The sequence below is a fragment of the Schistocerca gregaria genome, chromosome X (genome assembly GCF_023897955.1).
Source record: "Schistocerca gregaria isolate iqSchGreg1 chromosome X, iqSchGreg1.2, whole genome shotgun sequence".
Taxonomy (NCBI): Eukaryota; Metazoa; Arthropoda; class Insecta; order Orthoptera; family Acrididae; genus Schistocerca; species Schistocerca gregaria.
This window is the reverse complement of record NC_064931.1, coordinates 660,195,028-660,221,331: the sequence shown is the minus strand read 5'-3', so window position 1 is coordinate 660,221,331 and position 26,304 is coordinate 660,195,028. Positions and strand designations below refer to the sequence as shown.

The window sequence follows — 26,304 nt, the reverse complement described above, 5'->3', positions numbered from 1 at the left end:
AGTACAGTGTATATCCACCTTTCGCAGCAATGCAGGCTGCTATTCTCCCATGGAGACGATCGTAGAGATGCTGGATGTAGTCCTGTGGAACGGCTTGCCATGCCATTTCCACCTGGCGCCTCAGTTGGACCAGCGTTCGTGCTGGACGTGCAGACCGCGTGAGACAACGCTTCATCCAGTCCCAAACATGCTCAATGGGGGACAGATCCGGAGATCTTGCTGGCCAGGGTAGTTGACTTACACCTTCTAGAGCACGTTGGGTGGCACGGCATACATGCGGACGTGCATTGTCCTGTTGGAACAGCAAGTTCCCTTGCCGGTCTAGGAATGGTAGAACGATGGGTTCGATGACGGTTTGGATGTACCGTGCACTATTCAGTGTCCCCTCGACGATCACCAGAGGTGTACGGCCAGTGTAGGAGATCGCTCCCCACACCATGATGCCGGGTGTTGGCCCTGTGTGCCTCGGTCGTATGCAGTCCTGATTGTGGCGCTCACCTGCACGGCGCCAAACACGCATACGACCATCATTGGCACCAAGGCAGAAGCGACTCTCATCGCTGAAGACGACACGTCTCCATTCGTCTCTCCATTCACGCCTGTCGCGACACCACTGGAGGCGGGCTGCACGATGTTGGGGCGTGAGACGGCCTAACGGTGTGCGGGACCGTAGCCCAGCTTCATGGAGACGGTTGCGAATGGTCCTCGCCGATACCCCAGGAGCAACAGTGTCCCTAATTTGCTGGGAAGTGGCGGTGCGGTCCCCTACGGCACTGCGTAGGATCCTACGGTCTTGGCGTGCATCCGTGCGTTGCTGCGGTCCGGTCCCAGGTCGACGGGCACGTGCACCTTCCGCCGACCACTGGCGACAACATCGATGTACTGTGGAGACCTCACGCCCCACGTGTTGAGCAATTCGGCGGTACGTCCACCCGGCCTCCCGCATGCCCACTATACGCCCTCGCTCAAAGTCCGTCAACTGCACATACGGTTCACGTCCACGCTGTCACGGCATGCTACCAGTGTTAAAGACTGCGATGGAGCTCCGTATGCCACGGCAAACTGGCTGACACTGACGGCGGCGGTGCACAAATGCTGCGCAGCTAGCGCCAATCGACGGCTAACACCGCGGTTCCTGGTGTGTCCGCTGTGCCGTGCGTGTGATCATTGCTTGTACAGCCCTCTCGCAGTGTCGGAAGCAAGTATGGTGGGTCTGACACACCGGTGTCAATGTGTTCCTTTTTTCCATTTCCAGGAGTGTAGTTTCCATAAGATTAATTGTTGTAATCTGAGGTGAGTTCTTGATTCAAGGGGCGAAGTTAGAGCCTATTCGATCATTCATCGTTTTCCTAGAGAGCTAGTTTTTCTCCTGTAATGGTGTCAATGTTAAAAGAATCTGAATTCTTTTCTCCGCATCTCTCCTGCTTGTCATGACAGAACATTTCAGTATTTCATACTTTCCTTCATTAGAAGTGTAGCGCTACCGCTTGTAGTTCATTCGGAGGATTTAACTGTGGGCGCTAAAAGCAGGTGGCTCATAAAACGGATAAATCTGTGCCTGCAGAGACCAGGAGCTCTAGATTTGCACGTATGATCTGTGGTGGTTCCAATACTCTTCTTTGGCACTCATGTCCAAATTTTATGGACGTTCCACTGCCTTCACGACGCATTATCACGCACTGATTCTTTGGCGCTCAACTTTCCGCTTGCTTTCCTGGAACTAGGGCAGCAGCCGTGCGTTCCACCGGTTGAACGTTATTTCCCTGTAACTGCGAACACGTTCCCACTAGCTTGGGTAATTTAATAATGTTTCCGATTTTCTGCTGTCTTCAGTGTATCTAGTGAAATGACAATGTAGTAGTAGATCGCTGTTGTACGCTATTTTCCTTGTGGACTTAGTCGTTAACATCTTGACTCTGTCTTGGTTACGCAGGCATTAAATCGTCCGCGTAAAACGAAAATTGATCATTTGGACTAGCATTCTTTAGTTGGCAGGCAAATATCTTGGTTTCATGAGGGCATCTGTGTTTCGGAAACAATTGACAGAAGAGAAAAGATTTTACAGTTTAATGTCAGATACATATATTTTATCAAGGATGGATTTAAGTGTATCTGCGATCCGCATAAACAGTTTGACCTCCTTTTTTCATGCTTTTGTTACTCTTGGGTCATGAAATCCTCCCTTACCTATTACACAAGGACCGTATGACACGATTAGTCAGTATGGTAATTCTCTTCATGCTGAAACATTCCGGACGCTTTACAACTACCTTAACTGTGGGATAAATCTCACTGACGCGTCTATCGTAATGCTGGACAGTGTGTCTAGCTGATAAAAACCTGAGTCAGTTAAGTCACAAAGCTGTTCGAAAATCCAATCGAAGGCGTGGAATTCATCTCACTGTATACCCAAGTCCGCTAGATTATTCAGTACGCTGGGGAAACCTAATTACTCAGTTTATCTGTTTGATGGCACAATACCTTACTTTAAAAGATTATATTGTAGGTATCTACATCTGCCTCTACATGATTACTCTGCAATTCACAATTGTCTGGCAGAGGATACATCGAACCATCTTCAAGCTATTTCTCTACCGTTCCACTCCCGAATGGCGCGCGGGAAAAGCGAGCACTTAAATCTTTCTGTAAGAACTCTAATTTCTCTTACTTTATCACGATGATCATTACTTCCTATGTAGGTGGGCGCCAACAGAATATTTTCTCAATTGGAGGAGAAAGTTAGTGAGGGTTTTTCCACGAGAAGACCCTGCTGCAACGAAAAACGCCTTTGTCGTAATGATTGCCATCCCAATTCATGTAACATGTCTGTGGCGCTCTTCCCCATTTTTCGATAATGCAAAACGAGCTGCCCTTTTTTTGAACTTTTTCGATGTCTCCGCCATTCCCATCTTTTGCGGATCCCACACCACACAACAGTACTCCAGAAGAGGGCGGACAAGCATGGTGTAAGCAGTCTCTTCAGAGACCTGTTGCATTTTCTTGGTGTTCTACCAATGAATCAGTCTTCGGTTTGCTTTCTCCACAACATTTTCTATGTGATAATTCCAATTAAAGTTATTTTCAATTGTGATCCCTAAGTATCCTTATGTATTTAGCCTTTAGATTTGTGTGATTTATAGTGTGACTGAAATTTAGAAGATTCCTTTTAGTGCTCATTCGGATGACTTAACACTTTTAATTGTTTAGAGTCAATTACCACTTTAGAACCGCACAGATATTTTGCCTAAATCATTCAGCAATTGACTTTGATCATCTAATTACTTTTCCTGACGGTAAATGACTGCCTCATCTGCGAACAAAGAGGCTACTCAAATTGTCTCCTAAATCGTTCATGTAGATAAAGGACAGCAGAGGGCCTATAACTTCCTTAAAGTATGACAGATATTACTTCTGTTTTACTCAATTAATTCACATCAATTATTACGAAATGTGACCTTTCTCAGAGATACCCACGTATCCAGTAACACAACTGAGGCGATACTCCATAGGCGCGCAATTTGGTAAGACGACGCTTCTGAGGAACGGAGTCAAAAAGCTTTTGGAAGTCTATAAATTTGGAATGAATTCGACATCCCCTAGTTATAGCGCTCATTACTTCTTAAGAATAAAGAGCTTGTCGTATATCACAAGAACGATACTTTCTAAATAAGTGCTGGCTATTTGTCAATAAATATTTTCTTCGAGGTAATTCATAATGTTGAAAAACGGTATATGTTCCAAAAACCTACTGCAAATTCACGCTAGTGATCGGGTTGTGTAATTCAGCGGATTACTCCTATTTTCTTTCTTGGATATTGGTGTGATTTGTGCAACTTTCCACTCCTTAGGTACGGAATTTTCGATGAGAAAGCTGATGTATATAATTTCTAAGTGCGAAGCTATTGTTTCAGCATTCTCTGAAAGGAACCTGGATGATACACAGCCTCGACCGGAGGCCTTGCCTTTATTAAGTAATTTAAGCTGCTTCGCTATGTCGAAGATATCTAGTTCTAAGCTACTCATGTTGGCAGTCGTTCTAGGTTAGATTTCTGGAACATTTAATTCTTCTTTGGTGAAGGAGTTTCGGAAAACCGTATTTAATGACTGCTTTAGAGGCACTGTCATCAGTGACACCATTTTTATCGTTCAGTTGAAAGTACTGTCTCGCCGCTGGTATACTTTACAAATGGCTATCATCTCTTCGGGTTTTCTGCCAGATTTGGAAACAGTGTTTCGTTGTGAAAACTATTAAAACCATTTCGCATTTAAGTTCACGCTAAATTTCAAACTTCTGTAAAACATCAGCGATGCTGGGGATTTTGCGTTCTTTTAAATTTAGCATACCTTTTTAATTGCTTCTGCAAAAGTGTTCTGATCCGTTTTGTGTACCATGGGGATCAGTATCATCGCTTATTGATTTATGCGGTATATTTCTCTCACATGCTGTCGATTATATTTCTTTGAATTCATACCACATCTGGTCTGTACTTACATAATCAGATCGAAAGCAGTGGAGACACTCTTAGAAAGACGCCAAGCGAATTTTTAGCTGATTTTTTAAATAGATGTGCTTTGCGTTTAGGCAGGCGCTTGTTTTCCTCCAACCTGGAAATCAGACACAACGAGATAACGCAGTGGTTAGGCGCTGGACTACATTAAGGAGGAAAGTGATCCAAATCTTCGACGGCTAACCTGATAAAAGCTATCTTTTGTTTCCCTAAATGACCAAAGACTTGAGGTGTATTTCTTGCGCTATCCTTGCCCAGTGCAGGCTTTGATTCGTCTCTAATGAACTTGAAGTCGGCGGAACATTAAATACAAAATTTCCTACCTTTCTCAGAATCAACTCATACTGCTAGATAAGAGGGGAATCTCTGAACGACTTGTTATTTTTTTACACGCAAAAGTAATGCCAGAGTTCTTCCTCAGACCAACCTTAGATGAAATACCATTTGCACTTGGCAAAACGTATTTCTATATGTCCTTTCTTTTCCTCCTGTGAAAGTTAATTTGTATCTGACAGCGATCATTCTCTACAGTAACAGTCGTAAAAGTGGACAATTTAAGAGAGATGTGCGTGGACTTTGTCTCAAATAACATCTGCTTGGTGATCTGCCAATTTTTCACTCCCATAACTGCAATACTACTGCTGCTCCTGATAATAATAATAATAATAATAATAATAATAATAATAATAATAATAAACCCCGTGGAGGCCCGGAAAGAGAATAGGCCCCCGGTATGTTCTGCCAGTCGTAAAAGGCGACGAAAAGAACAAACCACTAATAGGGCTAACCCCCCTTCTAGTGCGATTAGTTGGTTCAAGACAGAAATAAAGAAGCCTCGGACAAGCGCCGTCATGGTCGGGGACGACGCTTGAACCCTATGCCCGCCCACGATGGTAATGACACTGCTAGCCAACTGGAAAATGATTTAAATCCAAATAAAGGTGTTTTTCAGGATATGCTTCCTGCAACCACCCTAGAAGGAAAACAGACAGAGGATGAGATGGTCAGATGAAGTTAATCGACACCTCATGCTCTGTTACTACCAAGCAACAAACCTAGGAACCAACACAACTGGATACAGATCACAAGTATACACAACATTTATTACCAGATGCCCAGAATTAAAATTTTTAACAGAACAACAATTAGCTGATCAGATCCGTGTAATAATCAAAAATAACAGGATATCCCAGTCAGAATTAGAAAACATCAAACAAGTACAACAAATACTGGAACAAAATAATGTGCAACCAGAAGAAGAAGAAAATACAGTAATGGACTCAAACATCCCAGAGCAAACAAACAAAGAACACGCATCAATTAAACAATCAGAGGAAAACGAAATCTTAAGACAGCCACCAGAACTAGCACAAATAGAACACGAAGTGACACATGTTAGATATAGAAGAAAAATTTCAGCTGACATATATAGAATACAAAGACACAAATACAGACATTAGACCATTCTTGCATAGACCGCCAAATAACCCACAAGTCGAAACAACAATAAAAACTATCAACACAACAAAATAAATGAAAACACAACTGTGGAAGAGTTAAAACTACTGGTTTATATAGGAGCACTCACTACACTAAATATACACACTAGGCAGAGATCAGAACCAACCTACACACAGAAGAAACCCACAAAACCAGCATGGCAACACAGGCTACAGATCAGAATAGAAAAACTGAGAAGACATCGGACAGCTAACACAATTTATAAGAAATGAAATATCAAACAAAAAACGAAAAAGGTTAGGTAAAATCTCACAACAAGAAGCGATAAAGCAATTAGATGGAAAGAAGCAGAAATTACGAGCATTGGCCAAACGACTTAGAAGATACAAAAAAAGTGAAAATAGAAGGAAACAAAACCAAACATTCACCACAAACCAAAAGAAATTTTACCAGACAATAGATAACACACATTACAAAAAGACAATCCACCAAACATAAGACATGGAACACTTCTGGAGCAACATATGGTTAAACCCGGTACAACATAACAGGCATGCACGGTGGATACAAGCAGAAACACATACAAGATGAGACCACAAATGCCTGAAGTGATAATTTTGCAATATGAAGTCACCCAAGCAATTAATTCTACTCACAATTGGAAAGCCCCTCGAAAAGATAAAATAGCAAATTTCTGGCTAATGAAGTTCACCTCAACACATTCACATCTAACTAAATTAAGTTACATTGCAGACCCATACACATTCCCTGACACACTTACACATGGAATAACTTATCTGAAACCTAAAGATCAAGCAGACACAGCAAACCCAGCGAAATATCGCCCCATAACATGCCTACCAACAATATACAAAATATTAACTTCAGTCATTACACAGAAATTGACACAACAAAGAACAAAATTATAAATGAAGAACAAAAAGGCTGTTGCAAAGGAGCACGAGGATGTGAAGAGCAACTGACAATAGATGCAGAGGTGAGCTAAATCTAAACAAAGGTAGCTACACTACTCACACATTGATTGCCAAAAAGCTTTTGATACTGTACCCCACTCACGGTTACTACAAGTATTGGAAATATACAAAGTAGATCCTAAATTGATACAGTTCCTAAACATAGTAATGAAAAATTGGAAAACCACACTTAATAACCAAACATTCAAATAATATCACATCACAACCAATATAGATAAAGCGTGGAATATGCCAAGGAGACTTTAGTCCTTTATGGTTCTGCCTTACTCTGAACCCACTATCCAACATGCTAAATAATACAAATTATGGATACAATGTTAGTGGAACATACCCACACAAAATCGCACATTTACTATACGTGGATGATGTAAAACTACTGGCAGCAACAAATCAACTCAACCAATTACTAAAGATATCAGAAGTATTCAGCAATGATATAAATATGGCTTTTGGAAGAGACAAATGTAATAAAAATAGCATAGTCAAGGGAAAACACGCTAAACAAGATTATTACATATTGGATAACCACGGCGACTGCATAGAAGCGATGGATAAAACAGATGCCCATAAATATCTAAGATACAGACAAAAAATAGGAATAGATAATACAAATATTAAAGAACTAAAAGAAAAATATAGACAAAGACTAACAAAAATACTGAAAACAGAATTGACAGCAAGAAAAAAGACAAAAGCTATAAATACTTATGCTATACTAATATTGACCTACTCATTTTGAGTAGCGAAATGGAGTAACACAGACCTAGAAGCACTCAATACAGTTAAACGATCACAATGCCACAAATATAGAACACATCACATACATTCAGCAACAGAAAGATTCACATTAAGCAGAAAGGAAGGAGGAAGGGGATTTATCGAAAAAAAACCTACATTATGGACAGGTAGACAATTTAAGAAAATTCTTTCTAGAACGAGCAGAAACTAGCAAAATACACAAATCAATCACTCATATAAATACATCGGCTACACCACTGCAATTTCATAACCACTTCTACAACCCTTTAGATCACATAACATAAACAGATACGAAGAAAGTAAATTGGAAAAAGAAAACACTACATGGCAAGCACCCGTATCATCTAACACAGCCGCACATCGATCAATACGCATCCAACAAGTGGCTAAGAAAAGGCAGTATAAACAGTGAGACGGAAGGATTCATGATTGCAATACAGGATCAAACAATAAACACCAGATATTACAGCAAGCATATTATTAAAGATCCCAATACCACAACAGATAAATGCAGACTTTGTAAACAACAAATAGAAACAGTCGATAACATCACAAGCGGACGTACAATACTAGCGAATACAAAATACCCCAGAAGACATGACAATGTAGCAAAAATACATCAACAGCTTGCCTTACAACATAAACTTATAAAACACGTTCCCACATACAAGTATGCACCACAAAATGTACTGGAGAATGATGAATACAAATTATACTGGAACAGAACCATTATAACAGATAAAACACCACCACATAACAAACCTGACATCACACTCACCAATAAAAAGAAGAAATCAACACAACTAATCGAAATAACCATACCCAATACAACAAATATACAAAAGCAAACTGGCTGAGGAAGTCAAGGACATATGGCATCATGATAATGTTGATATTATTCCAATTATACTATCAACTACGGGAGTCATACCACACTGTAATTTAACTTCCCGCCGACGATATCATTAGAGATGGAACACAAACTGGGATAGGATGGAAAGGAGATCGACCGTGTCCTTTTCAACGGAACAGTCCTAGCACTTGCCTCAAGCTGGCAGCTGTGGCCGAGTGGTTCTCAGCACTTCAGTCTGGAACCGCGCGATCGCTACGCTCGCAGGTTCGAATACTGCCTCGGGCATGGAGGTGTGTGATGTCCTTAGGTTAGTTAGGTTTAAGTAGTTCGAAGTTCTAGGGGACTGATGACCTCAGGTGTTAAGTCCTATAGTGCTCAGAGCCATTTGAACCATTTGAACTTGCCTCAAGAGAACTAGAAAAACCACGGAAAGCCAAAATTGGGATATCGACACGGGGTTTTGAATCGCAGTCTTCCCGAATCTGAGTCCAATGTTCGACCACTTCACCATCTTGCAATGTCAACGTCATCTGAGACAGAACACAAGCGCAGACCAGTGCCTTAACCGCTGCGGCACCACACAGAGCAATAACGCTATAGTAGTCGTGCTGGCAACTAATGTATTACAAAAGCTGATCTTCTCCCAGTACGTTTCCGTAGACAATGCAACACGTAAGGCCGACCAACTGGATTAAGAATCGTCCATTATGAAGATCATATTCTTAAATCTGCCAAAATTTTCTCTGATGTACCATGCTTCAAAATCAAATTTTCACAACTTCCGAATTTGCTTTCTTTGTTGTATCTAAATCCGTTATGTTACTTAAATTGTTTAACTTCTTGATAATATCAAAGTTGTTTAAATTATGTCTGGAGTTCATAAAACTTGCTTTTATTACCCTTACGTCCATATGACTGTGTGACCCTTGGGTTTTGAATTCTTTAAGGGGGAAATTCATACTAGTGCACAATCACTATATTTTCATTTGAGATATATTTTCTGCTTGCTTCATACTTGTAACGTCTTCTGCTATTTGGCTAAATAGCTGTTAAAGAAAGTATCCTTTCCGTAAGTTTCCATAATCTTCATTGGCTATTGTCCCGATCTTTTGTCTTAGTGTAGGCTGGTATACCTAGCGTTTCATAGACAAATTATCATAACCTTCATTTCGGACTTCTTCCTTCAAGAACGTTTGTTTCTGACTTGTTCATTATTTTTACTTGACTTTTGCTAGTCTGTGATCACTTAAAATTCTTATGGTGATCAGGGCCACAATGTTTTGAACAGTTTCTTTGTTTTATCAAACAGGCAATTTCAGTTGGTTCTTGGCAAGTCCATTTTCTGGCTGTTTCCTTCTGGAAGAATGTGTTAAGGCTTATACTCCGAAAATTTATTAAGTTTATGATCCGTCTCAATTAAATCATACCCGAAGCTAAGAAGAGTATAGAAGCTGTTGTAATGAATTAGAGAACAATGCCAAAGATTAGATGGATAATTTGAATATCTAATGAAGAGAAACTGATTCGAAATGGAAATAAAAATACGATAGAACTTGATAAGAAGAGAGAGAAAATTATTTTGCAGCCATGGTCTGTAGAATTCACATTGTGTGGCATCAAGGAATAGTTAATTGGGTAATGGGGGAAAGTGTGGGAGGGTGAAAACTGTACAGGAAACGCCAAGCCTTTAGTACAGTAATCATGCTTAGATAGATGTGTAAGAGTTTAAGTAGTTATTCAGCGATGAAATGATTTGCGCGTGAGACTTGCATAGAAAACTGCTCCAAGACAGTCTTGAACTATGCAAAATTTCCCTGTAAAGAATCGTTCTTCAGTGTTCGTCCTACTTTCACATTAAAATTCCCCAGTACCATCTTTTAACTGAGATCCCCGTCTTTCATAGGTTACTGTAGCGATAAAATTACTTTGCAGCCATAGTCTGTAGAATTCACCACGTCCATGTTACTGTTAATTTAAATGTCTTGTGGGAAGGTGCCGGCTTGCCCCCTGGCTTATGACCATTTCTCTAGACATCACCAACAATGCCTGCCCAAACGTTCACAGAAAATCTGTGTTGACGTGATTGCACAATTGCGCGCGGATTTTCGTCAGCCCACACATGTTGATCGTGAAAATTTACAGTTTGATCACGTTGGAATGAAGCATCATCCGTAAAGAGAACATTTGCACTGAAATGGATTGACACATTGTTAGATGAACCATTCGCAGAAGTGTACGCGTGGAGGCCAATCAGCTGCTGATAGTGCCTGCACACGCTGTACATGGTGCAGAAACAACTGGTTCTCCCCTAGCACTCTCCATACAGTGACATGGTCAACGTTACCTTGTACAGCAGCAACTTCTCTGACGCTGACATTAGGGCTATCGTCAACTGCACGAAGAATTGCCTCGTACGTTGCAGGTGTCCTCGTCGTTATAGGTCTTCCCCAGTCGCGAGTCATAGGCTGGAGTGTTTCGTGCTCTCTAAAACGCCGATCAATTGCTTCGAAGGTCTTCCTGTCGGCACACCTTCGTTCTGGAAATCTGTCTCGATGCAAACGTACAGCACCACGGCTATTGCCCCTTGCTAATCCATACATCAAATGGGAATAGACCGTGCATAACGAACGAAAAGCTCAATTACTCAATTTTAGTCGCTCACTTTAAGGCAAACGCCCGCAATATGCTCAGACATGAGTCATTGTGCTTCATAATAATGCCAAACCACATTTTGCAAACAGAGTGAAGGAAACCTTGAAGGGACTTAGATGTGACCTCTTACCCCACCGACCACATTCACCAGACATCGCCCCCTTCCGATTACTATTTGTTTCCGTCCATGCTGCATAACGTTTCTGAACAATGCTTCAAATCTTTTAACGATCTCGAACAGTGGCTTCATGAGTGGATAACCTCGAAAGAAACTGAATTTTTTTGTCACGGACTCCAGTTTTTACCGAAAAGTGGGAAAAGGTTGTGGCAGCCGAAGGACACTACTTTCAGTAAATTATACCATTCTAGTAAAATAAGTCGACGGCCTTGCCGCAGTGGTGACACCGGTTCCCGTCAGATCACCAAAGTTAAGCGCTGTCGGGCTGGGCTAGAATTAGGATGGGTGACCATTCGGTCGGCCGAGCACTGTTGGCAAGCGGGGTGCACCGAGCCGTTGTGAGGCAAACTGAGGAGATACTTGAGTGAGAAGTAGGTGCTCCGGTCTCGGCAACTGGCATACGGCCGGGAGAGCGGTGTGCTGACTACATGCCCCTCCATATCCGCATCCAGGACGCCGATGAGGCTGAAGATGACACCGCGGCCGGTCGGTACCGTTGGGCCTTCATGACCTGTTCAGGAGTAGTTTTAGTAAATAGAACATGTTTCCTGTACTAAAAACATCGAGTATTAATTCAAGTACCCAATATACTGAAAACAGGAGATGCTTCCACATTTAGTACTATGGTGTCTCGTAATTTTTTTTTTTCAAAATTACTGGTTTCCGTCGCAGCATATGGGTATGAAACTAGGATGAAGTATAAGATAGTCAGTACCAACATAATGTTATAAAATATTACCACCTGTGCCCCATACTATGACAAAGATCGCAACGTCCATAGCGATGGATGAAGTCCGAAGTGTGTGGAGAAACTGGCTGTCCGGAATTATAAATATTCAATGTGCTATAATAACTCATCTGCGGTTGGCTAGAGATGAACGTTAGCCGATCCCCGAGTGGCGTGAAGTGGCTGCGAGAAAGCGTGCAGTTCGAACAGAGCATTTCACTCGCCTCACTGCGGCGAGCTGATGTTAAACAATGAATTCACACACGTCCAGTGCACAACTCATTCAGTGTAAACTCTTCAGCTACCTTGTATTTGCATAGGTGCAAGACGTTGTTATAATGTTCACTAGTTGCGTGATTCGTGCTCTACACAACTTACTCTCTGAATTTCTGTCTTGTGAATATGATGTGCAACCGCTGAAGACAGACCGAAAGAAATATCAGATTATACAATAAGAGTAATCATTTTTAGAATATAAACACGATCAAATTTCAGATAAAGGTAGAATAAACAAGGTGGTATTTAAATGGCCACTATAAGAAAGTGTGATTATAAATTAGTTGCCTGGAAATCCAGTTGAAACACGACAGAAAATAAAGCCTTTTCATCGACCCAAATATCTAAATATACCGACATAGTGTATTCCAGCAACTTGTCTCAGTTAAATACTGCCTTACGTCTCCGATAACGCGCAGAATGTGTGCTTCAATAACAAGTAGTGAGACACTGTCCTCATTATCAAGAGGTGTCAAGTTTTAATAATCACATCGAAAAAATTAGATAATTAATTTTTTGTTTCTTTACGGCATCCTGTACACGTTGGAAACCGCGCGACACAGTACCGTAGCACACTGCTAGTGGTGTCAAAAAAAATTGGGGTAGCCAATTGCTGAAGTGTATATGAGCTCCGCCATTTGCACTGCGCAACACAAGTAAAGGATCACTTCTTCGAAACCCCGTAATTGTCTCCCATTGCGAGGAATAAGTTTATTATTTGGCTTCCTCTGTAACGGTGCAAACGAATGGCGTCCTGCAATGTTACACCCGAGCTCGCCGACGCTTCAAATCGCAAGGTGTCAAAACATGCGAAAAAGAGACCACAGCTCAGAAGTTCGTCAGCTGTGAGGTGGGTTAATGATTTCACACTAACATTAAATTCCACGACAATTCCACCCAACGCCACCGTTGACGTGTGACATAAGGTCGTCTCATACTCCTACCCACATTTCACCCCTTTTCTCGACGCTTCTGCGATGGAGGTCAGGCCGCGCGGGATTAGCCGAGCGGTCTCGGGCGCTGCAGTCATGGACTGTGCGGTTGGTCCCGGCGGAGGTTTGAGTCCTCCCTCGGGCATGGTTGTGTGTGTGTTTGTCCTTAGGATAATTTAGGATAAGTAGTGTGTAAGCTTAGGGACTGATAACCTCAGCAGTTAAGTCCCATAAGATTTCACACACATTTAAACATTTTTTGATAGAGGTCAGAACCACGACAACCAGCGTTGAAATCTCGCGGATTTCTTATGGTTGGCCCAAGGAAACCATTTCAGACACCGCAATTCAGCATCGACACGAAAAAGCCTCAGTAGGTGGCATAAAAGGTGACAATGAGCTCACCAGTTTTGTTGGGGGCGTAGATTCCCACACATTTCGCCTTTGAAAACAGTTCACAATGCGATGAGCAACGGAAAGATGTTCTTTATAAACTTTAACACTGCTGACATCGTCGGACGTTTCAACCCTTCTCTAAGGACATTGTGGTGGTCCATCCCCACCGAACATGATCTCATCCTTCTGGGGTGTGGCGTGACCGCAATTTTTGTTCTCGTTTACAGGATGGAACCATGGAGACCATTTAAAACCATTAAACGAAATTTGAACGTGATCCGAAGCAGCAAAGGGTACTTACGCTCTTTCAGCTCTCCTGTTTTCCGCCTTCCTGTGGCATGGTCACGCGGGAGTGCAGCATTAACCTGTGCGTGAATTAAACGGCAAACGGTCCCTCTAAGACTCCCTCACCCCCCCTCCCCTTTACCCCTCTCCAGTTCAGCAACACCCTCAGTGCCATCTACACAACTTGAACTGCGTTACAAATGTACCTGTCGGAAACCTGGCGGCTGATGTAGCGCCTGTAGGTAGCGAACGCCACGTTATGGGTGTCGAAGGGGTTGCTTAACGTGCAGGTGCTAGAACAGCCGACAGGCTGTTTTTGTTTTGTTTCGAAATTTCTGAAGGTATGTGCATTTCTAACGTGTTCGACAAAGGTACTTGCGCGCCGGCCGGTGTTGCCGAGCGGTTTAGTCTGGAACCGCGCGACCGCCACGGTCGCAGGTTCGAATCCTGCCTCAGTCATGTGATGTCCTTAGGTTAGTTAGGTTTAAGTAGTTCTAAGTTCTAGGGGACTGGTGGCCTTAAAAGTTAAGTCCCATATTGCTCAGAGCCATTTGAACCATAGGTGCGTGCGTGCTACCAAGTGGATCGCCAAAGTAGGGAGCGAGGGAGGGGGAAGGGGGGAGGAGGAGGAGGGAGGAGGCGGCTCTTGGAGGGCACCCTTTGCCATTCGTTAACACACGTTACTGTTGTGCTCCCACATGAACACGCCACAGGATGTTCGAAAAAACAGAATTATTGGAAAAACATAAACTAAAGGCCATTAAAATTGCCACACCACTAGGATGACGTGCTACAGACGCGAAATGTAACCGACAGGAAGATGATGCTATGGTATGCAAATGATTACCTTTTCAGAGCATTCACAAAAGGTTGGCGGCGGTGGCGACACCTACAACGTGCTGACATGAGGAAAGCTTCCAACAGATTTCTCATACACAAACAGCAGTTGACCGGCGTTGCCTGGTGAAACGCTGTTGTGATGCCTCGTGTAAGGAGGAGAAATGCGTACCATCACGTTTCCGACTTTGATAAAGGTCGGATTGTAGCCTATCGCGATTGCGGTTTATCATATCGCGACATTGTTGCTTGCGTTGGTCGAGATCCAATGACTGTTAGCAGAGTATGCAATCGGTGGGTTCAGGAGGGTAATGCGGAACGCCGTGCTGGATCCCAACGGCCTCGTATCACTAGCAGACGAGATGACAGGCATCTTATCCGCATGGCTGTAACGGATCGTGCAGCCACGTCTCGATCCCTGAGTCCACAGATGCCGACGTTAGCAAGACAACCATCTGCACGAACAGTTAGACGACGTTTGCAGCAGCATGGACTATCAGCTAGGAGACCATGGCTGCGGTTACCCTTGACGCCGCATCAGACAGGAGCGCCTGCGATGGTGTACTCAACGACGAACCTGGGTGCACGAATGGCAAAACGTCATTTTTTCGGATGAATCCAGGCTCTGTTTACAGCATCATAATGGTCGCATCCGTGTTCGGCGACATCGCGCTGAATTCACATTGGAAGCGTGTATTCGTCATCGCCATACTGGCATATCACCTGGCGTGATGGTATGGAGTGCCATTGGTTAAACGTCTCGGTCACCTCTTGTTCGCATTGACAGCACTTTGAACAGTGGACGTTACATTTCAGATGTGTTATGACCCGTGGCTCTACCCTTCATTCGATCCCTGCGAAACACTGTATTTCAGCAGGATAATGCACGACCGCGTGTTGCAGGTCCTGTACGGGCCTCTCTGGATACAGAAAATGTTCGACTGCTGCCCTGGCCAGCACGTTCTCCAGATCTCTCACCAATTGAAAACGTCTGGTCAATGGTGGCAGAGCAACTGGCTCGTCACAATACGCCAGTCACTACTCCTGATGAACTGTGGAATCATGTTGAAAGTGCATGGGCAGCTGTACCTGTACACGCTATCCAAGCTCTGTTTGACTCGATGCCCAGGCGTATCAAGACCTTTATTATGGCCAGAGGTGGTTGTTCTGGGTACTGATTTCTCAGGATGTATGCACCCAAATTGCGTGAAAATGTAATCACAGGTCAGTGCTAGTATAATATATTTGTCCAATGACTACCCGTTTATCATCTGCATTTCTTCTTGGTGTAGCAATTTTAATGGCCAGTAGTGTAAGTACACTTTGCTGCTTCAGATAAAGTATAGATTTCGTTTAATGGTTTTAAACGGTCCCTCGTGGTTCCATCCTATACACGAGAGTAAAATTGTGGTCGCGCTGCAGTCCAAATCAGTGCGATCCCGTTCAGTGGGGATGCAGCCCCACAATGTCCGTAGAGGAGGTTTGAAACGTCCGTGTGTGTCAGCAGTGTCAAAGGTTGTGAAGAATAACTTCTCGTTGCTCAATGCAGTACTAACTGTCGATTACAACAGCGAAATGTGTAGGAATCAACACCCCAAGGAGACGGGTGGTTTCATTGCCATGCCTTGAGGCCTTCTCGTGTGGACTCAGCGGCGGTGTGTCTGAAATGTTTTCCTCGGCCAACTATAAGAAAAATCCGTGATTTCAACGCTGGAGGTCGTGGTTCTAACCCCCATAGCAGAGACGTCGAAAGTAGGGATGAAATTGAAGTATGAGGGGTGTGGCTACATTATGTGACAAACCGGCGGTGGTGTTGCGCAAAACTGTGGTGGAATTTGATGCCAATGTGAAATCATTAACCCACCTCAGAGTTCACATGAATTTCTCAGCTATGGCGTTTTCTCACATGTTACGACGCCTTGCTGTTTGAAGCGTCTCCGAGCTCGAGGGTGACGTCGCAAAGTGCCACGCTTATACACCATTACAAAGGAAGTGGTAGGCACCTTTGAGCCAAATTTTAAAGTTATTCGTCGCAGTGGGAGACAATTTACGGGGTTTCGAAAAAGTGATCCTATAATTGTTGGCGAGTGTACTTCTTGTGCCATAATAAATCCATCTGCGGTTGGCTAGAGCTGAGCTGCAGGCGCACACCGAGCAGCGAGAGATGACAGCGAGAAAGCGTGAAGTCCGCGCCGCGCATTTCACTCGTCTCACAATGGCCAGCTGATGTCCAACAGTGAATTCACACACGTCCAGTGCACATCTCATTTAGTGTAAACTCTTTAGCAGCCTTTCATTTGCATCTGTACAAAACTTTGTTATGTTCGCTAATTGCGTGATTCGTGTTGTGCACAATTTATTCTTCAAATTTCTCATCCCTGTGAGATGATACTGATACAGAAGATACTGAGAGAAATATCACATTATAAAATAAAAGGAATCATTCTTAGAACATGAATACGATCAAGCCAGAGATAAGTGTAAAGCAAATCAGGTGACACTTAAACTGTCTTCGAAACAGGGTTAGGGAACTTAGTAAAAACGAATACGAGTAGAAAACTGGTCAGCGTGATCACATAATTTGTCTGACTTGAATACCCGATTCAGGCGTATTTTACTTGTCTTTGAAATAATAGTTGTGGTCCAGTGGACTGTGAAAATAGTGACTATCTGTATTCAAAAGGCGGGGATCCGAAGCCATTTACCTCACTGCCTGACATACGGAGTTGAGTGTGCACTTTGTTAATTTCTACTGCTGCGACACATGAGCTTGCCCAAGGAAGGTAATAAATATCGGTTATGAATACTACATTCTGATTATGAAAAGATTAGGATAACGAAAATGGTGGTCTGAAAATCCAGCTGAAACACCATAAAAAGATTAAACCTTTTTCTTGAAGTGCATAGCTGTTAAGAAAAGGTCATCTGAAAATTTTGCGCACATACCGACCCAAATATCGAAATATACCGACGAAATGTATCGCAGCAACTTTTAGTTAAATACTACCACATACCTCTGTTAATACGCAGAATGTGCAATTCGATAACAGTTAGCGGAAATCTGTCCTCACTTACGAGAGGTGTTCACAATGTTTTAATTATCTTTGCTCCTCTAGAGGTATGACCCGGTACTGTGGCGGGGGATTTCCGTGTCTATCATAGCGGCAGACGTGTATCTGTGAACGAACAAATGGTCACTGCATGGATAAAATGCTACTTCTTAGTGCTCATGACTTCGGAGGTATACATTGGCCAAATTTAGTTTCCAGTAGTTCTGAAACTTACAATTTCGATGATACAGTTGCAGGAACTGAAAAAATATGTACGCTGAAGTACTGGTCTACACTAAGTTTTATTCCCGAATTGTTGGTGTGGCTATGTGGCTCAGTAGGTGTCAGAATAAAAATCCAAAGGCCCAGGGTTCTGTCCTCGGTTGGTGCTATGTTTTATCACATATCACTTCTTTCATTCCTCGTAAATCAATTTTCAAAGTAACACTAACTAGGGAAACTCCCCATCACACCCACCCCACCCCCTCTCATATGATATCCCACCAAAAACTGAACAGACCAAGCATGAAAACCAAGGTGTACTAAACTGTGAGAAAAGAAGCAAGATAGAAACCTTGAACGATCCAAGCTCAAGATGTGCAACATCGAGCGAAGCTGAATAGCCACGGTGTCGGGATTGTGTGATCACGGTGTTGGACTACGAAGGGGCAGATCTGTGTTCAAATCTCCTTCGTGCCCCTTTTACTTTCCACGACATTATGAACCGTCCGTCCGGTCATTGATGTCAGTTCGCTGTATTCAGATTTGTGTCTGTCGTGGTGTAACGTCCGTCTGTAACAGCGAGGTGTAAGGAGGGACGTCCAGACGCACGTACGTCCTGTTTCTTCTACACAAGTACCACATGTTACGACTCTCACGTCCTGTTTTGGAAGTTTTCTCTCTTGCATTTCTTTGCTGCAACATAGTTCCTGCCCTTCTATTTGTTTCCAGAATGAGATTTTTCACTCTTCAGCGGAGTGTGCGCTGATGTGAAACTTCCTGGCAGATTAAAACTGTGTGCCCGACCGAGACTCGAACTCGGGTCGAGCACACAGTTTTAATCTGCCAGGAAATTTCTTTTATTTGTTGTTTCCATTTCTGTGAGAGGTCTGTGCAGCATCTCACATGCTCTCACTATTTATGACATTTACTTGCGACGGTAATATATTCTTACCACATGACTCACATTCTACAACCAATGTATAGTAAGACAAAAAAAATTTATCAAATGGCTCTGAGCAATATGGGACTCAACTTCTGTGGTCATCAGTCCCCTAGAACTTAGAACTACTTAAACCTAACTAACCTAAGGACATCACACACATCCATGCCCGAGGCAGGATTCGAACGTGCGACCGTAGCGGTCACGCCGTTCTAGACTGAAGCACCTAGAACCGCACGGCCACACCAGCCGGCTATAGTAAAACAGTTGCCAAGACTATAGGAGGAGAACACTCACATCAAATGACCAGACGCAAAGTTCATAACTTTGTGGAAAAAATAAGTGCGAGGGAGATTTGAACACGGATATTCCACTTCGCAGTCCAATACCGTGACCACACAATCACGACGGCGTGGTTCTTGAGAATCATTCAGTGTTGCACATCTGGAGCTTGGACCGTTCACTGTTTCTATTTTGCTACTTTTTTCACAGTTCAGTACACCTTCCTGTTACATGTTTGATCTGTGTTAAGTTTTTGACGGGCTGTCCATTGCGCCATCTTACATCAAACCTGAGCCGGATGCAATGAGGAGCTTCCTTTGCAACCTACGTCCATGGCCTGGAGTCCACAACTATGAGTCCACCTACAACTATCTAAAACTATAGGTCCAGAAGTGGAAGGAAGGCAAGGCCGTACCACCCAACGAACTCTTAAAGATATGACTAAAAGTAAACAGAAGTCTTCAAACCAATCTTTCGGTCGAAGACAACTTTACCTTCCTTTTTTTCGTTGTATAGGATATATACTTCATAACAACGTTAGCACGTGAAAACAGGTCGACGGTCAGATGGTTTTCGACGCAACATCAGTATCTTTATAGGTTCTCCCAAATACTATACTGTCCTGCAATCATGAGATGGTCATATATGTTTAGAATGTTATCTTGGGTGATGGTGTTCCTCGTTCCTTTTGTCGCTGATAAGAATCCTGGACTAGATATTGACCCATCGTACCCCACACTTACTCAGCGGAGTAAAAGTCTAGTGTTCGTCCTGGCCAGAAGTATTGACGCACATCTACATCTACATCTACATCTACATCCGTACTCCGCAAGCCACCTGACGGTGTGTGGCGGAGGGTACCCTGAGTACCTCTATCGGTTCTCCCTTCTATTCCAGTCTCGTATTGTACGTGGAAAGAAGGATTGTCGGTATGCTTCTGTGTGGGCTCTAATCTCTCTGATTTTATCCTCATGGTCTCTTCGCGAGATATACGTAGGAGGGAGCAATATACTGCTTGACTCTTCGGTGAAGGTATGTTCTCGAAACTTTAACAAAAGCCCGTACCGAGCTACTGAGCGTCTCTCCTGCAGAGTCTTCCACTGGAGTTTATCTATCATCTCCGTAACGCTTTCGCAATTACTAAATGATCCTGTAACGAAGCGCGCTGCTCTCCGTTGGATCTTCTCTATCTCTTCTATCAACCCTACCTGGTGCGGATCCCACACTGCTGAGCAGTATTCAAGCATTGGGCGAACAAGCGTACTGTAACCTACTTCCTTTGTTGTCGGATTGCATTTCCTTAGGATTCTTCCAATGAATCTCAGTCTGGCATCTGCTTTACCGACGATCAACTTCATATGATCATTCCATTTTAAATCACTCCTAATGCGTACTCCCAGATAATTTATGGAATTAACTGCTTCCAGTTGCTGACCTGCTATTTTGTAGCTAAATGATAAGGGACCTATCTTTCTATGTATTCGCATCACATTACACTTCGCTACATTGAGATTCAATTGCCATTCCGTGCACCATGCGTCAATTCGCTGCAGATCCTCCTGCATTTCAGTACAATTTTCCATTGTTGCAACCTCTCGATACACCACAGCATCATCTGCAAAAAGCCTCAGTGAACTTCCGATGTCATCCACCAGGTCATTTATGTATATTGTGAATAGCAACGGTCCTATGACACTCCCCTGCGGCACACCTGAAATCACTCTTACTTCGGAAGACTTCTCTCCATTGAGAATGACGTGCTGCGTTCTGTTATCTAGGAACTCCTCAATCCAATCACACAATTGATCTGATAGTCCGTATGCTCTTACTTTGTTCATTAAACGACTGTGGGGAACTGTGTCAAACGCCTTGCGGAAGTCAAGAAACACGGCATCTACCTGTGAACCCGTGTCTAAGGCCCTCTGAGTCTCGTGGACGAATAGCGCGAGCTGGGTTTCACACGATCGTCTTTTTCGAAACCCATGCTGATTCCTACAGAGTAGATTTCTAGTCTCCAGAAAAGACATTATACTCGAACATAATACGTGTTCCAAAATTCTACAACTGATCAACGTTAGAGATATAGGTCTATAGTTCTGCACATCTGTTCGACGTCCCTTCTTGAGAACGGGGATGACCTGTGCCCTTTTCCAATCCTTTGGAACGCTTCGCTCTTCTAGAGACCTACGGTACACCGGTGCAAGAAGGGGGGCAAGTTCCTTCGCGTACTCTGTGTAAAATCGAACTGGTATCCCATCAGGACCAGCGGCCTTTCCTCTTTTGAGCGATTTTAATTGTTTCTCTATCCCTCTGTCGTCTACTTCGATATCTACCATTTTGTCAACTGTGCGACAATCTAGAGAAGGAAGCACAGTGCAGTCTTCCTCTGTGAAACAGCTTTGGAAGAAGACATTTAGTAATTCGGCCTTTAGTCTGTCATCCTCTGTTTCAGTACCATTTTGGTCACAGAGTGTCTGGACATTTTGTTTTGATCCACCTACCGCTTTGACATAGGACCAAAATTTCTTAGGATTTTCTGCCAAGTCAGTACATAGAACTTTACTTTCGAATTCATTGAAAGCCTCTCGCATAGCCCTCCTCACACTACATTTCGCTTCGCGTAATTTTTGTTTGTCTGCAAGGCTTTGGCTATGTTTATGTTTGCTGTGAAGTTCCCTTTGCTTCCGCAGCAGTTTTCTAACTCGGTTGTTGTACCACGGTGGCTCTTTTCCATCTCTTACGATCTTGCTTGGCACATACTCATCTAACGCATATTGTACCATGGTTTTGAACTTTGTCCACTGATCCTCAACACTATCTGCACTTGAGACAAAACTTTTGTGTTGAGCCGTCATTTACTCTGTAATCTGCTTTTTGTCACTTTTGCTAAACAGAAAAATCTTCCTACCTTTTTTAATATTTCTATTTACGGCTGAAATCATCGACGCAGTAACCGCTTTATGGTCGCTGATTCCCTGTTCTGCATTAACTGATCTTGGCGAGTGTTTTGGATGACGTGTAATATGTATACAGTCTGCTCTTCTATCAAGAACACATTTCCTTAAGTTCTTAAGAATGGTAATAGAATATGCTGGTTGACGTTCTGAACGTATCCTTCCCACTGCACGATGCCTGGGATTGGTCAGGTTTGTCGCTACCTCGTGTAAACTGGTCGTTGCCGCTCTTCCGATAGCCACCGCAGTAGCAAACGGCAGTTACTGATGCCTCACTAAACGTATCTTTACGCAGTTCGTGTCTCCGATTACACCCTCGGAGGCGGATGTGTGTGAGGAAGCCGGACGATCGGAACCGTCTCTCTTAGCTCAGAATTCACAAAACGGTATTTGATAGCTCTAGCTAATACTCTAGGAGCAACATTGAGTCCCAATTTGTGCTACGGTAGTCACACGATCAGAAGCGAACTCGTCAGATGCGACAGTCCAAGTGTGGATTTTTATGCTGTTGTCATCCGGAACCACAATGAAAAAAAATTAAGCATCTTATTTAAGCAAGCGGCACAACCCAGCTGACATTCCGCGTCCAATTTGTGAGGTAATTCTTGGGAAGAATCATTCAGTGTCACGCAGCCGCACAATACAGGCACTTCGGCATTCCGCAGGTACGGAATACGACGTCGCTGAAATTCAGTGAACAGCGGGGATTGATCTTGTTGATGCCCGTTGGCGTGTCTGGAGTGTTGACTAACCTATTTCGACACTCCAAACTGTTCAAATGGCTCTGAGCACTATGGGACTTAACACCTGAGGTCATCAGTCCCCTAGAACTCAGAACTACTTAAACCTAACTAACCTAAGAACATAACACACATCCATGCCCGAGGCAGGATTCGAACCTGCGACCGTAGCGGTCGCGCGGTTCCAGACTGTAGCGCCTAGAACCGCTCGGCCACTTCGGCCGGCTCAACACTCAAACCAGAGCAGAAAGTCAAATACTGTGGTTGTGAGACAGTTTTCATGTTCGGTATGTCGTTCCAACTGCGTTCACAGTATGCAGTATGAATCATTGCCTTTACTACCCTCTACCAGTGCCCCGTGTGAATATGATTATCCTGCACCATGTTCTTTGAGATATTCATTTATTTTCCACTGTCGTACCTCAACACATTAACGAACAATGAAAAAGTCACTATTAAAGTTTTCGATACGAATTCGTACTTGACAAATAATTTTCCAGTAGACTCTGTGTGCTACAATAGATAATAGCACCTGAGCCAATTTACAGCACTTCGCCCTTTAATAGCGAAGTTATCAGAGATGAAGGAGAAGATAAGAAAGAGAAAAGAAATGGGTTGTGTCCATTCCAAAGGATCCGTTCCGGTATTTGCCTTACTCGATTTAGGAAAACCGTGGAAAATTTAAATCTTCGTGCCTGGACAGGGAGTTCAATAGCTGTCCTCCCGAATGAAAGTCTCATATCTTGCTACTGCTCCACCTCGATCGTTACAAACTAGATGTCACTGAACATTGTGAGGTCGTGTGTGTAATACTGTCTGCATCGGTTTGTATGCCTAACAGATAGTCGTAAATCCTGCACCAAATCTAATCAGTTAACATTAAACTTCCAAAACTGAGTTTTACTTTTCGATGACTGTAGGCAGCATACCTGAGCAAGTGTATATTTTACTAATCCATTCAGTTATGAGTAAGGATGACAATCGGTATAATATGCTCTCGAAATCTCGTCTAATACAGTTCATTGTGCTATACAGTTAGACTGACACTACATCATTAATTTTCTTTGAATAAATTTTGGTAAGCTGCTTAGATTGCTGTGGTTGTACCTGTCGCATGAGGATGTGAAGTAATAAGTGGGCATGTTCACACAGTGCGTTCGCCTACCATCATTCATATTGTAACACATCTTATGCTATTTTTTCAGTCGCTTACATTAAATACGAAGTCGTGCTGAAAATTAATGTCTCAGAATTGTTATTCTGTTCTCAACATAATTTCAAGTATAACATGTCATGCGTGTTACTCGGTCGACTTCCCCGCCTCGATGACGCAAGTTGTAACTCTCCGCTGCTAGAGAACGCAGAATTGTAGCGAGTGACATCGCAGTGCATGAGAAACAGCTTCGATTTCGAAGAGCTCGTCCACATATGGAGCACCCCCTCCTTGAATATATTGCCAGACCACATACGAGCGTTACGGCATCTGCAACAATCCGACGCCTTGGGTTCACTGACCGAGAGGGGCGGCACAGTGGTTAGCACACTGGACTCGCATTCGGGAGGACGATGGCTCAAACCCACGTTCGGCCATCCAGATTTAGGTTTTCCGTGATTTCCCTAAATCGCATAAGGCACACGCCGTGATGGTTTCTTCGAAAGGGTAGGGCCACTTTTCTTTTCCCTCCTTCCCTAATCTGAGCTTGTGCTCCGTCTCTAACGACTTCGTTGTAGACGAGACGTTAAGCACTAATCTCCTCCTCCTTGGGTTCACTGCCGTCGATCATCCTTCTTACAGCCCCGACTTCGTCCCATCCGCTTTTCATCCATTTCCGAAACTTAACGAACACCTTCGAGGACTTCATTTTTATAGTCATGGGCGGTTCGTGCAGAGGTAATGTGGCTCCATCAACAAAGTCAAACATTCTACAGTGACGGTATCAACGAAGTGGTGTCTCGTTGGGAAAAATGTGTCCGTCGCCAGGGTGACTAATTTGAGAAATAAGTATGTAGGCATGCAGAATAAAGATTTAAAATGTTCATAAACTTTGTTTTATTTAAAAAGGTAGAGCTTTCATATAAAAAAATTCGGAGGCACTACTTTTCAGAAGGCCCTCGTATCGTAGAACAGACGTAGAATCTTGTTTCTCGCTGTGCTTAACAGCATTCAGTATGGTGTCCACATAGCAATAGTCAGCTTCGTCACCAATGAGCCATTTGCTGGTAATTCTTTATCGAAAACCTGTCATGTCACGAAATGAGGCGGTCATGAAAGATACTTGTTCTTGGAAGAGTTCATTAAAAATATATTACGTGTCTTATTTCGCTGTACCTCAAAAACTAGCGTAATTGTGCCTGTTAATAAATACCAGGCAACGAATACATGAACGGGAGATCTTTATCGAGCGCCTGCCATGATTGCCACCTCCTACGCAATGAACGGAAGGGAATGTTCGAACCACATTCCTCGATAATACTGGTGGCGGCTGAGTTCTCTACAAGCAGCCATTACATTTATTTGTAAGACAGAAATACACTGAAGCGCCAAAGATATTGGTATAGGCATACGTACTCAGAGATATGTAGACATGCAGAACACAGGGGTGCGGTCGGCAACGCCTATGTAAGACAAGTGTCTGGCGCAGTTCTTGGATCGGTAATTGCTGCCACAATGGCAGGTTATCAAGATCTGAGTTTGAACATGGTGTTATAGTCGGCACACGAACGATGGGACACAGCATCTCCGAGGCAGCGGTGAGGTGGGGATTTTCCCGTACGACCATTTCACGAGCGTACTGTCAATGTCAGGAATCGGTAAAACATCAAATCTCCGACATTGCTGCGGCCGGAAAAAGTCTGCAAGGACGGGACCAACGACAACTGAAGAGAATCATTCATCGTGACGGAAGTGATACCCTTACGCAGATTGAAGCAGATTTCAATGCTGGGCCCACAAATATCATGCAAACCATTCAACGAAACATCATCGGTATGGGTTTTCGAAGCCGAAGGCCCACTCGTGTAACCCTGATGACTGCACGACACAAAGCTTTACGTCTCGCCTGGGTCCGTCAACATCGACATTTGACTGATGACTGGAAACATGTTGCCTGGTCGGAAGAGCCTCGTTTCAAATTGTGGAAGTTTACGGGTACGGAGAAAAAGTCTTCAATCCCTGGACCCTGCGTGTCAGCGGGGGAATGTTCAAGCTGTTAAGAGTCTCTGTAGTGGTGTGGGGCGTATGCAGTTGGAGTGATATG

The 26,304-nt window shown here is 43.4% G+C and overlaps 1 protein-coding gene and 1 pseudogene across 1 annotated transcript in view; both read left to right on the top strand.

Annotated features, from left to right (window-relative positions):
* The window catches only part of LOC126298528 (uncharacterized), a 113,994-nt gene that overhangs the window by 49,874 nt on the left and 37,816 nt on the right, over positions 1-26,304 (top strand). The window lies entirely within an intron of this gene.
* LOC126299863 (5S ribosomal RNA) lies at positions 11,606-11,723 on the top strand (annotated as a pseudogene).